Below are 19,064 nucleotides of genomic sequence, written 5' to 3'. Positions count from 1 at the left end.
CTAATAGTTCTACACCTTAATCCACTCGTTATAACATTGAGACCGTATATAATTAGAAAAATGTGTGCCTAAAATCTTGCTAATTGTTTATGATGATGTTTATCGTTTGGAGGCTGTTGTGGCCCTGCACATGTACTGTTCATTGCACACGAAAAATAAAGAATTTAAAATAAAAAAATTTAATTTATACTATAAGCATCTGCTGTAGGATTGCAGTATGAAATGGAAGACATAATACATCTATAGAGTTTCCATGCTTATTTTGTTGTGTGCCTGATATTTCTCGGTTTGTCGCCACTTTAGTTATGCCAGTCTCTTGTTGCAGAACTGGGGCTCAAGCGGCCATCTTCCTCTGCTTCCGGTCACGCCCCCCCTACTCAGTCGATTTTTTGTGTTCTGTTTTATACATTCAGAGGCAAAATTATTGATTCCCAACAAGGTGTTTTGTCACCTCTCTATTTTTAGATGGTAGCAGTGTTTAAGAAGGAAAAATGTGACCGGAGAAATGCTGCTGGTATATGCACCATGGATACCATTACAAGGTCTGACAGTTACAACCTTATTAGATCAGAAGATATGAAGGATTTAGATTAGTAAAGAGGAAACAAAACAAGTTTAAATTAATGGCCTGATATCATTAGAGCGCAGAAATAATATTGTTACTATGTCATAATGTTATTTACAAATTAGTTGTTTTTTATTTCTTTTTGACCCTCTAAGTCTGTTTCTTGAGTTCCCAGTATTGTAGATTATATTTCTTCCTCCAGTTATCAGTGTATCTGTGTCTGTACCATTGTGGATGTTCCAATATTTGTTGTATCCCTAATATTTTCTCCTTATATAATCACTGTACCTCTTCCAAATTTCTCTGAATCTGCTCCCAGAAACTGCTCTAATAGTTAACTCCTCTATTGCTTCTATTTCCCCAAAATCCTAAATGTATTTCTTTTCTGCTCCAATAGTTTTCCAAATATCCGTGTCTGTTGTTTTGCTCTCTATTTCTGATTCTTCCAACTGTAAGTATGCTGATTTTGGCTTCTCTTTGTCTGGACTCTTCCCCTCTCCTATCTCTCCAGTTGTCTTCCATACCATTACCAAAATCCACATTAGTATTTGTTATTGTTGAGACTGCATTTCTCAATTAATTGCTGTAGGTTCAAACTATCTTGCAAATTATTGACAGGCCCATCTATTGGTTGCATAGCAATATTTGGCATTTCCTTTTCCAAACTCAGGAAATGTAAACTAGTGTCAACAATTCTCTCTGCCTGGAGAGACATATTCTTGAATCCTAACAGTCTGCTAGATAAAGGACCCAGAGCACCTTTCAAAAGTTCTGCCAATTTGTCAAAACTAAGGCTTCCTTTGTTGGCTTTGTCTTTGAAAATAGTAAGTGAAGATGTTAAAATTGTCAGCATAAGTCCCCACCATTATTAAAAAATTGTTTTATTCTGTGACTGACAACAGCCACAGTCTAGAGTAGGGGTAGTCAACCTTTTATTACCTACTGCCCACTTTTGTATCTTTGTTTATGGTAAAATTTTCTTCCCGCCCACCAGTGCAGTGACTAATTTTATAGCACAAGTGTGATTTTTTTTTTTTTTTTTAGAAAGTTTAAAAAAAAAAAATAAAAGTACTTAAATGTATCTATTTTTTCCCCTTTTTTTCCATTTTCTATTCTACTTTGTTTTTCTATGCGTGTCTGTGAGGTGCTGTGTGTGAAGGGTGCTCTGTGTGTGCTTGTGTGTGAAAGGTATAGTGTGTGAGGGAGGCAGTGTGTGTGAAGGAATATTGAGGGGATGGAATTTTGGTGCCCGTACTTCGTATATGTGGCAGCTTGGTCTTCCCTAACTACAGTCTCTTCTTTCTGGTGGTGTAGTTGGTATGCAGAAAAGGGTGCAGGGAGACAGCGCCTGTAGAATTGTTCTCAAATCCGGTGATATACGAAATAAGCAGAAAAACTTAATATAGTGCAGTATATTATGAATCCTGGTGGAATATTAGAAACAGAAATGCACTTACAATTTTCTGGAGCTTATGTTCAGCTCCAGATTGATGCGCATGGACGGAACAATACCCGTCTGTGGATAGAATAGTAGATCCTGGTGCTTCTTAATAGGTGTTGGTCCCAGGCTTTGGATTGTTGTCCCGCTGGTGAACGGTCAGATGTCCTCAGCAGAGAGCAAATCCAGGTATTGCTCAATCCTACAAGGCTTAGGTGGTATAATCCCCACCAAGGATGTTCCTGTGAGAATATTCAGGATAAAATATCAGTATAAAAATATTTTCAAAGATAGGTCTGGAATCTCCAAGGTAGTATAAAGCGAATAACTGTTCAGAATACAGGCACACAACACAGCAACATCTAGACACATGTAACACAGTCACAAAAATGGCCCTGCAAGCTTTTGGCCCGCGCCAAACCAATCTGGCCATCCATCACATATCTGTCACGGCGCAGGGGCTCTGTATCGATGCAGTCGCGTCTGATCAGTGCGGTGCGCCAATACTTCAGATAGAAGTAAGTCCCTGATCGCGCGCTCGATCCTCCAAGAAGACAGGTCCTGGCTGGTGTGGCGTTCTAAGGGACCCCGGCCGCTGCGGCCCCGTTCTTACTAATTAAGGGCACATTGCCCACGTTAAAGATGGCTCCGGTGTGTGTGTGACGTCGTGTTATCGATGCACACTCACGTTTTGGAGTCAAAGGCCATGTACTAACCAATAACAGCAGTGAGAGGCATATTTAAACCCTGGAATTCCTTTTCTCAGTGCCCTGTAGTGGTTTCCACTTGTTAGTTGTCAGAGAGCACGTTCTTGGTATATTTTTCTGGTTATTGACTTTGGCTATTGTTTTTGACTTTCCCTTCTTCTGGTATCCTGACTCTTGGCTAGTTATTCATATTGTCTCATTCTAATTCCCTGACCTTGGCTTGTTCTTTGACCATTCTCTTTTATGTTGCGTGTTGGGTCACACAGTAATCGTGACATTATGACAGGGCCTTAGGTGTGATGTATATGTCCCATGGTATGCCTCAAAATAGGTTTTTGCTTTCTCTTTTTGCCCAAAGTATTAATGTAAATTTCTTGTGTTATCCTTTTGTTAATTCTGGTGCTACTGAAAACTTTATAGACCAACTGTTTGTTACCAACCATGTAGTGCCGCTCAAAGAAAAAAGCAACACCTTTGGCCGTTGAGGCCATAGATGGTAGACCACTGTCCCAACCTTTGATCACACAGGAAACCTTACCTCTTACCTTAACGGTAGGGGCTTTACACAAGGAGCTTACCTTCCAAGTTATTTAATCTATTTCTTGTCCCATAATACTTGGTTTTCCATGGCTTTTCAATCCGCGTATTGATTGGGTTAAGGGTGAGATTCTAGAATGGAGTGGTAAATGTATTCAACCCATTTCTAAGAACTTGGGCATGGTTAATGTACCTACTACTGCTCCCCTGTCTACTGAGGTTCCTGTCCCCTGTTTGGAGGTTAAAGAAGTGTTTAACAAAGTACACATTGATGTTTTACCTCCACACAGGTCTTACGATTGCTCCATTGATTTGCTTCCTGGTACTATACCCCCTAAAGGTGGTGTATATACCTTATCCTCTCAAGAAAGAAAAATCATGTCTAAAGGTCACATACGTAGATCTTCTTCTTCAGCTGGTGCTGGTTTCTTCTTTGTATCTAAAAAAGGAGATCTACGTCCCTGTATCGACCATAGGGCATTAAATAAGATCACTGTAAAAAATGCCTATCCTATACCACTCATTTCCGAATTATTTGACAGGCTCCAAGGTGCCATGGTTTTTACCAAACTTGACCTTAGGAGTGCATATAATTTGGTAAGGATAAAGGAGGGACATGAGTGGAAAATGGCTTTCAATACTAAAAATGGGCATTACGAGTATTTAGTCAAGCCTTTTGGCTTATGTAATGCCCCAGCCGTATTTCATGATCTTATAAACGATGTACTTAGGTAATTAATTTATTTGTTTGTATTGGTGTATCTTGACGATATACTCATTTTTTCTTCTGGTCTCTCCACTCACCACGGGCATGTAAAACAAGTTTTACAAACACTACTTAAAAATAGATTATACCGCTAACTTGAAAAGTGCTTATTTGATCAGACAGAAATTCAGTTCCTGGATTATGTGATTTCTGCTTCTGGTTTCCAAATGGATCCATGAAAACTTGAGGCGGTTTTGCACTGGCCCCTACCCAGTGGCCTAAAAGCTATTCAGCGTTTTATAGGCTTTGCCAATTATTACTGTAGATTCATAAAGGGGTTCTCTACTGTTATAGAGAGAGTATGTTAGAGCATGCATTGTTTGTGCTGTTTCCAAAGTTCCACATAGATAGCAATGTGGTTTGCTAAAACCAATTCCCATACCTCACGTTCCATGGTCCCATCTAGTTATGGACTTTATTGTCGAACTTCCAGTCTCTAATGGTTTTAACACCATACTAATGGTCATTGACCGGTTCATTCCACTTAAGAAACTGCCTACCGCCCAAGAATTCGTACACATATTCATAAAGGAAATATTCAGGTTATATGGTATTCCACCGAATATTGTGTCTCCCTGACAGCCAGTAAATCACATTTATCTGACGCTGGATGTCCTCACAGAGTCCAGCGTCAAATAAGATCCCCATAGGAAAGCATTGAGTAATGCTTTCCTATGCGCGCATTTTAATGCGTACGTGCCTCTGGCCACGCAAGCGCACTCGGCTCCACTATAAAAACTGCAATAATTACACCTGCAAGGTTAAGGGTGATGGGAGTTGACACCCAGACCACTTTAATGAGCTGAAGTGGTCTGGGTGACTACAGTGTCCCTTTAACTCCTGCCCTGTAACCACACTTTGGAGTTCTTTGGGTCTGCTTCTCACTGGCTCAACTTTATTTTCTCTATCTATTAAACCCCATGTGCTAAAGTGCTTATTAGTAGACATTACTCTGCTCTTTTGAATGTCATCAACGGAACACATCAGGGTTGCCCCATCTCATCCCATTTGCTCATTCTTAGCATAGAACTATTTTTAAAAGCTATGAGATCTAATTTCACTAGCAAGGATAGTCCAATAGGTAACACAAAAATAGAAGTTTTTAGCATTTTCTCATGATTTTCTGTGTATGCTATCCTCACTACTCACTTTACGTCTAGTTGCAGAAGATGTACACTTACAGCTCTATTTTGGACTTTAAAGTTAATTACAACAAAAGTAAAATCCTTAACTTGCAGAAGTCGGAGCTTGATGTTGCTATCCTGAAATCAAAGTTCCCATTCACATGGGCGGATAGGTCTGTAAAATATATGGAATCAGGGTCATGCCCTCCCTTTCTTTATTTTATGAGTTACATTTTCCAACTTTACTTGTTTCAATTCAGGAATTCAGGAAGACCTTAGAAAATAGAACCTGCCGCACATTAATCTTTATCCAAATAGTGAAAATGAAAAATAACCCCACCTGCTACACCTAAAACAGTATTCTTCAACTCAATTCCCCCAAATTGTGTGTTCCTATAAAAAGCCCAAATTGAGGTATGGAGAAAACCAAAGGAGCCAAATGTTGTATTTTTAATAAGAATTCATAATTGTTTCCAATTTTGCATGACCTGTTATTTCACGTTGGACTAAAAGGCATTTTTTTCTCAACATTGAATCCTGATGCCTACTTGAAACTGGGAAATATTCGTTGAGGCTCCCAATTAGCTCCTTTAACTGACCCCTCTAGATCTACAACTCCATCTCGGAGGAAATTTCCAATATTTTCAAATGTGCCACTTTCTCAAACTTTTATTGGTCCATGTATCCTTTCACCCAGATATTTGAATAAACTTGTGCTTCACCTAAACCTATCAAATAGTATTTTTCCAGAACTGGTCTGGGGAACTGGGTTTTTTCTGACTCTGTGAAGTGAGGGAATGTGTTTTCTATGATTCCTCATCTGTAGACTCCAGCATGCAACTGGATAATTACATATTAGTAAGCAGATGGCATTATACCTCCCCCCCCCCCCAAATGTTGCACTGTTATTTATGTTATTTTAGTTATGCAGATTCTGGCATGACTGCCCACATCTGGTGGCAATACGATAGAATTTAGAGTTTCTGATCCAATATTTATACTATCATCGTGTCGATTGCTGGTACTAAGATATCCTTTACTCAGGTATTTCTTGTTCAATGATATCCCTAAACCTCCTGGTAAATATAAACGTAATATAGCTTAATATAAACAACATAGTTGCATCAATATTGCCAAAGACAATTCCTCAGAATCTGTTGTGCAATATACTCGTGTCTTAGTTGTGCCAAGGTTAGCAATGCTTTTAAGCTAACTTAAGTCTAATTTAGTTATTAATGCTTTTATTGTAGCAGGTATGATCACATACATATGTCATGGAAACAAAGTTTACGTAACGTTACATTTAGTGTGAGTTAGATTTGACAAGTTTAGATTATACATGTTTGGCGTATTGCTGTTTTTGTTTTATGTTTCTTGTTGCTCATCAAAGTCCATCCATTCTCGGTGTACCTAAATAACATTATGTGCTACTATTTCAACTCATAACCAAAATGTTTTCAACTGTGTCCGTAGTAGTAATTTTTCCCCCCCGTGTAGGGTTTTCCCCTGCGTCCCTTCTTCCAGCTTGGGGCCCTCCCCCCTGTCTCCTTTTCCCTGTGAGGTCTCTGCCAGGGATGTCCCCCCATTCCCTACTCCGGGAGTACTTGATACAGAGTGCTGTTGGTTTTGTGTATTCCGCTTACTATCTAGTTGTTAGTTGCAAATGTGGCGTTTGTCTAACCAGTGTTTCCCTCTAGCGTGTGGTTTTCTCAGTTACGTTCGTTCGGAACGGTCTGTCTTTGTCCCCGTCCCCCCCCCTTTGTAGTGGCGTGTGCGGTAGTATCCCCTCTACCCTCCATGTAAGAACTAGTTCTCTATGCGCTTTGTCGTGTCGTTCTCTTCTGCTGTGTGGATGTCTCTTGTTTGTGTGTCCATCTGCTTCTCTTGTCTTCCCTCCCCCTTCCATCCTGGTTTACCCCCGCTCCTCCGGCCCCCCTTCCCTCTCCTGTCCCGACGCCCGTCATCCTGTCCCCATGGACACCTTCATGTGTACCCCTCTCCCTCCCATGTGCCTGTTGTACGGGTGTTTGTCCGGTGCCTCCTTTCCGGTAATGAAGATCTCATTCCTGTGACATTAAGGGGATAAGGGAAGCAGGGAAAAACGTCAACACAGGGTAGAAGCCTGGAGTGATTTCGCCTGCCGCGCCGCCCCCCCGGGTCCCCTCTCCCACCCATCCCCCCTCACGCCTGTCCTCCCCCCCAGATCTCCTCCCCCCTCTCCCCTCCACCTCGTCCTGTGGTATCTCTGCATCTTGCCCGCCGCTGATAGTATGAGTTCCTCAGCCTCCCGTATTTCTTCCACTCTTTGTATCCAGTCTTCCATCGTGGGGACCGTTTTCCGTTTCCAGTAGCCGGGTATGAGGCTTCGAGCCGCGTTAAGCAAATGCGGTACCACCATCTTTTTGTACCTTGCCGGGGACATTGTGGTCACATGAAGGAGGTAAGCGTCTGGCGTGAAATCGATTACGCCTTCCGTGAGCTCTGTGATGGTTTCGTGCACTCTCTTCCAGAAGGGTTGGATGTTTGGGCAGGTCCACCAGATGTGAAACTGCGTGCCCAGTGCCCTGTCGCACCTCCAGCACTCCGGGTCGTCGGTGCAACCCGCTAGTGCTAGTTTTTCCGGGGTCCAGTACCAATGCGTAAGCATCTTATACCCCGACTCTTGGTGTTTGGTGCTGATCAAGGCTTTGTGGGTGTTCAGAAAAACTTCCCTCCATTGATCTTCCGTCAAGGCGTGACCCAGATCCCTCTCCCAGTATTTTGTAAAGTATGGTGTGTTGTTTCCCCCACTGTTGGCCAGGATCAACTGATATAAGGTAGAGATGCAGTGTGCCGGAGGGGTGTCTTGATCGCATAATTTTTCATATGTTGTTAGTGGCCTGGTTGCTGTGTCCACCTGAGGAATGGATTTGATATGCCGCACCAATTGGTGGTATCTGAATTGTGTCATGAAGCTCGCGGTATTCTGTGTCTGCAGGTCCATGAGAGGTACAATCCCCCCGTCCCTGTTTACGTGTTTCAATCTACACTGCTTCGGTAACCCCAGCGATGTCAGGAATGTCGGAGAGTCTGCTGGTTCGAAGTGAGGATTTCCCGCACCCCTGCCTGGTCCCGTTACATATGTTGAGTGGTTGGGACAGCATCCCGTTCACGCTTACTCGGGCTGCCGGCTTGCTGTACAGCGCTTGCACCCATGCCAACATGTGCGGGCCCAGGCCCACCTGTCGGAGCATCAGCATCAGGAACGACCAATCTACCCTGTCGAACGCCTTCTCCGCATCCGTTGAGATAAACAGGGCCGGGAGCGACCGTTTCTGGGCCGCATGTATCAAGTTGATCACTTTGACCGTGTTGTCCCGTGCTTCCCTCCCTTTGATGAATCCTACTTGGTCCGGCTTTACGAGCCTCGGTAGGAGGGGCTGGATGCAGAGTGCCAACATCTTTGTAAAGAGTTTCAGATCGGCGTTCAACAGGGAGATCGGCCTGTAGCTAGCGCACTCCTGCGGGTCTTTCCCGTCTTTCGGGAGCACCACCACATGGGCTAGTAGCATGTTGGGTTCCAATGTGCCCCCCTCTCTGACCGCGTTGAAGACCTTCACCAGGTATGGCGCCAGGTCTCTGGCAAAGGTTTTGTAATACTGTGCTGTGAACCCATCCGGTCCTGGGCTTTTCCCGTTCTTTGCTAGCTTCACTGCCTGAAGCAGTTCCTCCAGGGTGATGGGTTCATCCAAAGCATCTCTCTCTTCCTCTCCCAGCCGGGAGGTGAGGTGTCGGGCAACGTATTCCTGTTTCTCGTGCAGTAGAGTCCTTTTGTCCGCTTCCAGATTCCCCGTTGTGGATGGCAAGTTGTAGAAGCGTAATATGCCTTAAAAGCTTCCGCTATTTGTCGGGGGGTTGTATGGCATTCCCCGTCATATTTTATTTGTTGGACAAAACATTTTTGCCTCCTGGCCCGTAGGGCTCTTGCCAATAATTTACTGCATTTGTTGCCGTGTTCATAGAAGGCTTTCCGGACTAGCCTGAACTGAAATTGTATTTAAGATGTGAGACAGGACTGCAGTCTTGCCCTGGCCGCCGTCAGGAGTTTGTATATTTCCTCGTCCAGGGTGTTTTTATGTTGAGCCTCCAGATCCGCTATTTGGGTCGTCAGCTCAGAAATTTCTAGGGTGCGTCGTTTTTTCTGTCGTGCTCCGTGCTTGATCAGGAGCCCTCGAATGGTGCACTTGTATGCTTCCCACATCACGGACGGATTGGTCTCTGGAGTGTCATTTTCTAGGAAGAATTGTTCCGAGGCTGTTGCTATTTCTGCCCGTATCGTTGGATCCTCCAGCAGTGTCTCATTTAGTCTCCACGTCCACTGCTTTTTGGACGGACATGGGTGTTTAATGGCCATGATGACCGGCGCGTGATCTGACCATGTCATCGGCGCGATGTGTGCCGACTGGAGATCATCTAGATGTCTATGTTGTAGAAATAGTCCAGTCTGGAGTAGGACTTGTGTGCAGTTGAGTAAAAGGTAAAATCCTTGGCATCGCAATTGACTGCTCTCCAGCAGTCTATGAGCATATGACCCTGTAGCAGCGCCTTGGTGCCCCTTATCACATGATCTGGTAGCGTTGTCCTGCCGGTTGACGTGTCAACTTCGGGATGTACAGGTATGCTGAAATCCCCTCCCAGCACAACCCTACCTTCCCCAAATTGTTCGAGGGCTTCGAGGGCAGCTTTCAGGAAAGCTTTCTGCCCTTTGTTCGGGAGGTACATGTTGGCGAAAGTGTACTGCGTCTGATGGATTGTGCCCTTCAGGAAGAGGTACCACCCTTGCGGGTCTGTGCGTTCTGCCACCTTTTGGAAGGGTACGTCTTTCGCGATGAGGAGCGTCACCCCCTTTGATTTTGCGTCAGGGTTATGTGCGAAAAATCCCGCTGGATACTGCCTGTTAGAAAATCGCGGTGCCTGGTTTGAGCGGAAGTGGGTCTCTTGAAAGAACGCTACCGAGACTCTCAGCGCTCTGAGTTCTCGCAGCGCCCTGGCTCTTTTTTGTGGGGAGTTAAGGCCCCTCGCATTTAGAGTGTACACCACCAGCCCCCCCTCATTCCTCCCCTGTCCCTTGGGAGGGGGTGCCCCCCCCCCCATCGCCGGTCCCCCTCCGTGAAGCATGTCTCCCGAGTGGGGCCCTTGGAACGGCACGGCAACTCCGCTGACCCCAGAGAGGTCTACAAGGTGGGATAGGACAAGAGGGTAGAGTCTACAACACAGGGGGCAGGGGCAAGATCAGGCCAAAGGGGCGGTCGGAGTGTGAGGTTGCCTACTGCTCAGTAGGCCTGATAGTCGGTGTGTGTTGTCCTTCGCTCCACTGTAAGCGGGTGAAGTAGGGGCAATGTGCCTCGAGATTCAACAGTGAGGGTTTTGTGTCCTCCGGTCAGGCCTCAAACCTCCCGATGTCTCCTCATGCTTCCGGGTTTGACGGAGCTTAGCCACACCCCCATTGCCGCGGTCTGCTATTTAATGCGACCGCACCAGCTGATAGACGCTGGATTATTGAAACGCGTACCGCGCCAAACTCACCGGCTCACATACCTCGCTGAGACGACCACTCGCTACTAGACCGGACCGGAGGAATATTCAAGTCCCCAACATCTCTCCTCATCAGAGACAGATACCAGCACTCTCGGCAACCATTCACTGAAGCAACCGCCTCGGAGGAGAGCTGGGGACACAATCCCTCTACTTCTAGAAGTTAAGTAACTTACAGTCTCTGAGTTAAGAGCTAATAATGCTAAAGCTTTATTTCAACTTACTAAAGTCTGCTATCAAGTTCTCCAGCAAGCCTGCTACAGCTTTCCTCAAATCAAGTATTATTCAAGTTCAGCTGTACCTGTCTTGCTACAGATAATCTTATTTCTTCATACTAAAGTCTGCTATCAAGTTCTCCAGCAAGCCTGCTACAGCTTTCCTCAAATCAAGTATTATTCAAGTTCAGCTGTATCTGTCTTGCTACAGATAATCTTATTTCTTCATACTAAAGTCTGCTATCAAGTTGTCCAGCAAGCCTGCTACAGCATCCCTCAAAACAAGTACTATTTAAGTTTGCTGCACCATTCTTGCTACTGATAATTCCAATGTATATAATCTCTTATAATTTGAACTGTTAACAAGAATAACGGACTCTAATGAATTCTGAACCTTGTCAATGCTAAATGAAACAAACCGTTTATTATTTAAAGAAACAGTAACTGTAATTCTGGAACTGAAGTCTCAGTTCCATCTAAGTGTCTTAATAAAAGATCAAAGTCCTAAGAAATCTGCAGTTGTGTTCCACATCATTTACTGTGAATGTGACAGAATAATCCAGCTTTTGTAATGGAACCAGCAGATTTCGATTCTAAAGTATTGTTGCTGAATCAACGAGTCGATTCACTTAACCAAGGTGTGCAAGACCTGCAGGTTACAAATGAAAGAATTCTCACTTATGTCAGAGACTTACAAACGCATTCTCCTCATACTGTTCTGCACTCAATTAGCGATCCTGCTGTATGTAACCCTGAAAATTTTTATGGTGATCGTTCCAAATATAGGGAGTTTTTTAATTCCTGCAAATTATTGATTGCTTTAAAACCTAGATCTTATCCCACAGAAAGATCTAAGGTTTTTTCAGTTCTCATTTCTGAGAGGTGAACCTATGTCCTGGGCCCATTCCTTTTTGGACAATGATGACCCCATCTTAGATTCACTGGAGGAATTCTTTAAAGCCATGTCTCTTCTCTATGAAGATCCATACAAACAAAATACTGCTGAATTAACAATTAGAACCTTGCTGCAAAAACATAGACCCGTTGAAGATTATATCGCTGAGTTTAAAAGATGGGCAGTAGAAACGCAATGGAATGACATCGCATTGCGCAACCAATTTCGAATCGGCTTATCTGAAGCTGTAAAGGATGAACTATCTAGAATAGAACTCCCTACTACTTTGAATGCTCTGATTCATCTATCGATCAGCATTGACAGAAGGCTTAGAGAAAGAAAGGCCGAAAAGGCTCACTCAACTTCAACCGGGAAAAAATCATTTCATCCTCCAAAGCCTTCTGACAACTCATCCTTACCAACCGAACCTATGGAAATAGGGGTAATAAGAAGTCCCCTCACTCCTGAAGAGAAAAATCGAAGACGTATATTAAACCTCTGCATGTATTGTGCCTCTCAAGTTCATTTGGTCTCTGATTGCCCTTTATTGAAACGGATAAAGGGCAGTAGGCAGATTCATGCCTCTTCCATCCTAAGTGCACTCCCCTCTACAGCAAATACTCAAATGTCCCCTATCATTCTCATATTACAGTGGGACAATAAAATAATTATGACCAAGGCTGTCATCGATTCCGGTGCAAATGGAGTGTTCATCGACTCAGCCTTTGTAACAAAGAATAAAATTCCTTGTATTCGTAAAAGAACTTCTGTTCCTGTTAGAGTGATTGACGGGTCCCTCATCTCATCGGGACCAGTACTTCATGAAACCATCCCTCAAAAGTAACCACCAATCATACTCATACTGAAAATCTTATATTTGATGTTATCCCATCACCTTTTTTTCCTATTACACTAGGGATCAACTGGTTAAGGAACCACAACCCTCAAATCTCTTGGTCCCCCTTTTCTCTTACTTTTAACTCCGATTATTGCAAGGAAACATGCTTGCAACATATTCCAATCCTGCAGCCTACTAAAGAACCAGCTATAATCTCTTGTTATTCGGACACCGAACTTGAACCTCCTCCTCATACAGTCGTTGGGACTTTATCTTCCCTTCTCGACGACATAAAAGGACTCAGTAAAGATACTCTTAATCTTCCTACATCAGTTAAACTATCGAAGAAAGACGGTCTCTACTATTTCAAGGACCGAATTTATGTACCTCCTGCTTTCAGAAATCAAGTGCTCAATTTTATCCATGATTCTAACCTGGCAGATCATCCAGGTATAAAAAAGACCCTTGAATTGTCCAAGAGATATTATTGGTGGCCTCATCAAGACAAAACCGTTAAATCATATGTTAAAACTTGTTCAATCTGCCAAAGATCCTAACAAGGACATCAGTACCTAAGTAGTCAATTATTGAACCTACCGATTCTCGGAAAACCTTGGCAATCCGTTTCTATGCACTTCTTGATGGATCTTCCCCCTTCTCAACAGCATACCACCATTCTAGTGGTAGTGGACCGCTTCACGAAAATGTCCCATTTTATCCCTTTAAAGATGTTACCCTCATCCTCTGAACTTTCAAAATTATTTCTTGACAATATTGTAAAACTTCATGGACTGCCTGACGAAATCATTTCAGACCGAGGGACTCAGTTTACCTCCAAATTCTGGAACGCATTATGTGCTTCTCTTCATATCCAACGTAAACTGACATCCGCATATCATCCCCAAACTGATGGACAAACTGAAGGAGTCAACCAATGCTTAGAGCAATATCTACGATGTTATTGTTCTCACTTACAAGATGATTGGATAACCTGGTTGCCCATGGCAGAATTCGTATACAACAACTCCTATCATACTAATAGCAAGATGACTCCATTTTTCTCCAACTATGGATTTCATCCCTCCTTGTTTCCTGCTCAAACAAATCATTCGTCTAACTCTTCTGTTTCGAATAAAATCTCTCACATGTCATCCTTATTCAAATTTTTACATGAACTTTTAGAATTAGCATCATCCACTCAAAGAAAACATTTTGATATTTGATATCCGATTATGGGATTGGGGATCTTGTCTGGTTTTCCTCAAAGGACATTTTCATAAATTGGCCATCTAAGAAGTTAAGTTCCCTTTTTCATGGTCCATTTCCAATTAAGTCAATAATCAACTATAATGTTGTTGAATTGAAGCTTCCATCTACTTTGAAAATTCATCCTGTTTTCCATGTGTCCTTGCTTAAACCTCATCGTCCTGACCCCTTCCGTAGAGATGTAACTACTCCTCCTGATCCTGTTTTAGTCCAGGGTGAAGAAGAATACGAGATTCAGAAAATTCTTGATTCAAGGATTCATCGTGGCTCTTTACAATACCTCATTAGATGGAAGGGATATGGAATTGATGAAGATACTTGGGAAAAATCCTCTGGAATCCATGCTGATAAATTGATTTCTGCTTTTCATAGACGCTACCCTTCTAAACCATGTTGAGATAGCACCCTGAGGTTGCTCATTAAGGTGGGGGTACTGTCAGGCCTCAAGCCTCCCGATGTCTCCTCATGCTTCCGGGTTTGACGGAGCTTAGCCACACCCCCATTGCCGCGGTCTGCTATTTAATGCGACCGCACCAGCTGATAGACGCTGGATTATTGAAACGCGTACCGCGCCAAACTCACCGGCTCACATACCTCGCTGAGACGACCACTCGCTACTAGACCGGACCGGAGGAATATTCAAGTCCCCAACATCTCTCCTCATCAGAGACAGATACCAGCACTCTCGGCAACCATTCACTGAAGCAACCGCCTCGGAGGAGAGCTGGGGACACAATCCCTCTACTTCTAGAAGTTAAGTAACTTACAGTCTCTGAGTTAAGAGCTAATATTGCTAAAGCTTTATTTCAACTTACTAAAGTCTGCTATCAAGTTCTCCAGCAAGCCTGCTACAGCTTTCCTCAAATCAAGTATTATTCAAGTTCAGCTGTACCTGTCTTGCTACAGATAATCTTATTTCTTCATACTAAAGTCTGCTATCAAGTTCTCCAGCAAGCCTGCTACAGCTTTCCTCAAATCAAGTATTATTCAAGTTCAGCTGTATCTGTCTTGCTACAGATAATCTTATTTCTTCATACTAAAGTCTGCTATCAAGTTGTCCAGCAAGCCTGCTACAGCATCCCTCAAAACAAGTACTATTTAAGTTTGCTGCACCATTCTTGCTACTGATAATTCCAATGTATATAATCTCTTATAATTTGAACTGTTAACAAGAATAACGGACTCTAATGAATTCTGAACCTTGTCAATGCTAAATGAAACAAACCGTTTATTATTTAAAGAAACAGTAACTGTAATTCTGGAACTGAAGTCTCAGTTCCATCTAAGTGTCTTAATAAAAGATCAGTCCTAAGAAATCTGCAGTTGTGTTCCACATCATTTACTGTGAATGTGACAGAATAATCCAGCTTTTGTAATGGAACCAGCAGATTTCGATTCTAAAGTATTGTTGCTGAATCAACGAGTTGATTCACTTAACCAAGGTGTGCAAGACCTGCAGGTTACAAATGAAAGAATTCTCACTTATGTCAGAGACTTACAAACGCATTCTCCTCATACTGTTCTGCACTCAATTAGCGATCCTGCTGTATGTAACCCTGAAAATTTTTATGGTGATCGTTCCAAATATAAGGAGTTTTTTAATTCCTGCAAATTATTGATTGCTTTAAAACCTGAATTCTGAACCTTGTCAATGCTAAATGAAACAAACCGTTTATTATTTAAAGAAACAGTAACTGTAATTCTGGAACTGAAGTCTCAGTTCCATCTAAGTGTCTTAATAAAAGATCAAAGTCCTAAGAAATCTGCAGTTGTGTTCCACATCATTTACTGTGAACGTGACACCTCCCCTCCACTCCTCGAATCTGTTTCTCGGCAGTGCGCCCACGGGGGTCATCTGTGTCCCTAAGATGTCCACTAGATCTGTCCATCCCTATTGCCCTATGTCGGTAATTTCAGGCCCCCCAAATAGCGGTTTGTTGTTTACCTATGTAAGGGGCCTGTCTGGTCTTCCATGTGGTTAGTAGTGCAGGTATGCCCTTTCTGGCCTCCCGGTATGCAACTAAATGATCTCCATTTGTCTAAATATACATAGGGGTTAAGGAGAAAGCGCAAGTAACACTTTCTTTTCTTTGCTTTTTACTATATATTGGGGCTGATGTGTGTTGTAGTCCTTGCTGCTTAAGCGCAGGACTTCTCTTTTTGTATTTGTATTTACTTTGTATCACACAGCCTGGTTACAATGCTGCTGCCCATCCCATGTGTTCCCTATTAAGGGTTAATAAGTAAAGGGGTGTATATAAAAAATACCCCTTTCTGTCTCATTGGAGATATCTTTGCCAGAAGCTCAAGGAAGCAGGCTGAAGGGTCAGTGTTAGGACCCGCTTAGGGGGGTCTGCCTTGACGTTGGCAGGCGGGCATCCCTCCAATGGCCATTGGAGCAACTAAATGACCTCCATTTGTCTAAATATACATAGGGATTAAGGAGACAGCGCAAGTAACATTTTCTTTTCTTTGGTTTTTACTATATATTGGGGCTGATGTGTGTTGTAGTCCTTGCTGCTTAAGCGCAGGACTTCTCTTTTTGTATTTGTATTTACTTTGTATCACACAGCCTGGTTACAATGCTGCTGCCCATCCCATGTGTTCCCTATTAAGGGTTAATAAGTAAAGGGGTGTATATAAAAAATACCCCTTTCTGTCTCATTGGAGATATCTTTGCCAGAAGCTCAAGGAAGCAGGCTGAAGGGTCAGTGTTAGGACCCGCTTAGGGGGGTCTGCCTTGACGTTGGCAGGCGGGCATCCCTCCAATGGCCATTGGAGCAACTAAATGACCTCCATTTGTCTAAATATACATAGGGATTAAGGAGAAAGCGCAAGTAACATTTTCTTTTCTTTGGTTTTTACTATATATTGGGGCTGATGTGTGTTGTAGTCTCTGCTGCTTAAGCGCAGGACTTCTCTTTTTGTATCTATATCGAAATCTACTTGTGCGGATCTACCATTGTGCATGTTTTCTCTATGTAGTCGGTCCCCTTAGAGTCCGCCGTCCTTCTCCCCTAGAAACCCCACCGATATAGTCTTCCCTTGGTCCCAGTTCGTTTCGCAGTGTGCTCATATTTGCTCAAGTGTGTGAATGTCATAGTACCCTTCCCTTCCTCCTCAGGATGCCCCCCCATGAGGTGTCCTCAAGCGCTGTGAACCTGTGATGTGCTCTTCCAGAGGTCCTCGTGTCTTCTTGCATGTGGAAGCCTCTGAGCTACCTGTAGCCTAGCCTGGCTCTGTGGGGCCAGCTGTGAGGCTACTTCTAGGGAGTCCCGATGATCGTGTGTGGGAGAGCCGAGGGGTGTTGCCCCCGGGCTGAGATGGCCAGTAGGACCGTGCGGGCCCATGGGACCGGCCCTTCCCGTTCCCATTCTCCCCCCCCCCCGTAGCGCTCCAGCCTCCCCGCAAACCCGTCCCCTCTCCTCCTCCCCCCTCCCCCCACTCCTGCGTCCCCTCCCTCTCCAGCCTTGTGCATGTGCTTCGGGACTGGGTCTCGAGCCCCCCTCCTCCCCCCTCTGTATATCCTCCCGGAGGACTCTTGAAGCTCTGGGGACGTCCTCCGCCCTCCTCCCTCCTCCCACGTCTCCCAGGGCAATTATTCTTTTTCCGTTGTAAGCTTGTGGGGGTCCCTCTCCCTCCCCCCTCCCCCACCCTCCCAGTGGGAGAGATAGAAGGACCTCAGCCACCATACACTATATATATATATATATATATATATATATATATATATATATATATATATATATAAAAAAGGGGATAAGAAAGAAAGAAAGAAAGAGAGAAAAAAAAAATGCCACAATGCCACCGTGAAGGTCGGGACGTCTTCCGGTGTGCGGATGACCGCTTCTGCATTCCCCCGTCGGGCCAGAAGAGCGAAGGGGAACAGCCATCTATACCTGATCCTCTCCTGTTGCAGTGCTTGTGTGACCGGGCGTAGGGCTCTCCTTGATTGCAGCGTTAGGTGGGAGAGATCATTAGAGAGCTCTACCATCTGGCCTTCAAAGCACCAGGCCCGCTCTGCTCTCGCCCTCATCATAATATCAGCTTTAATTTGGTAGTCTTGAATGCGGCAGATGATATCTCTCGGCGGTGCGTCGGGTGGCGGGCGCGGGTGTACTGCCCGGTGAGCTCTGTCCATTGCTATTCTAGCATCTTGTAGGCGGCTCAGGAGCATGTTAAAAAGGCGGCTGAGGAGTGCATTGAGATTTATTTGATCATTGAGCTCCCTTATGCCCCTCACCTGTACATTATGCCGTCTGCTCCTGTTATCTAAGTCCTCCAGGTGCAGCCGCATATCTGTGAGCAGTGCTGCTTGTTGCTGGGAGGTCGGTGAGTTGGGGCCTGTTGCGCGGGATTCTCTTTCCTCCAGGGTGCTGACTCTCTCTTCCAGGTTTGAGAGCGTAGTGCGGACCGTGGCAATCTCAGTCTGCAGTGCTCCCTTCACCTCCGCTACCATGTTTTGCAGGTCTTCTTTCTTGGGTAGGGAGGCAAAGAGCGCGTACCAATCCGGTGTCGGAGGCGAAGGCCTCACCTCAGGTTCCGGCGTGCAGTCAGCTTCCGATACAGAGGAGCCTGGGGAAGCCGGTGCCATATTGGAGGCCTCGAGGCGTGCCGCTAGGACCGCCGGTGTTTGGAGGTACCCCCTGATTGACTCTGTGAGGGTCTACCCCTGGGTTCTAGGGGTCGGGAGCGTCATCTGGGCGCGTCTAGTGCGGCCCATGGAAGCCATTAACTCGGGTTTGCAGCTAACTTAGGGCGGTCAGGGACGGAGCTACAGAATTAGGCGGCCATCTCCGTTCAGCGCCAGACCACGCCCCCTTAAGTCTAATTTAAGCCTTGCCTTAGCTGCTTCATTACTGACGCCAGTCACACTCAATGTCCTGACCGCGCCAGCCTTCATTTTATCTAATTTTATAGACATACATCTCAGCATCAAAAATCTGATGCAAATAGTCGTATGTCATCATGACACCATGTTATGAGCTTAGAACAGTGCCATGGGAGTGGCTAATATCTTCAGACCTATATAAGGGTTTACTGTACTCAGTGCCCTTGTCCTGTTTTGGTTTCCCTATGACTCTACAAGCTTGCTGAAGTGCTTTATGTGTAAAGAGTGGGTCCTCTTTTTTTTTTAAC

This window comes from Pelobates fuscus, chromosome 3 (assembly GCF_036172605.1).
Source record: "Pelobates fuscus isolate aPelFus1 chromosome 3, aPelFus1.pri, whole genome shotgun sequence".
NCBI lineage: Eukaryota > Metazoa > Chordata > Amphibia > Anura > Pelobatidae > Pelobates > Pelobates fuscus.
This window is presented reverse-complemented; position numbering follows the sequence as displayed.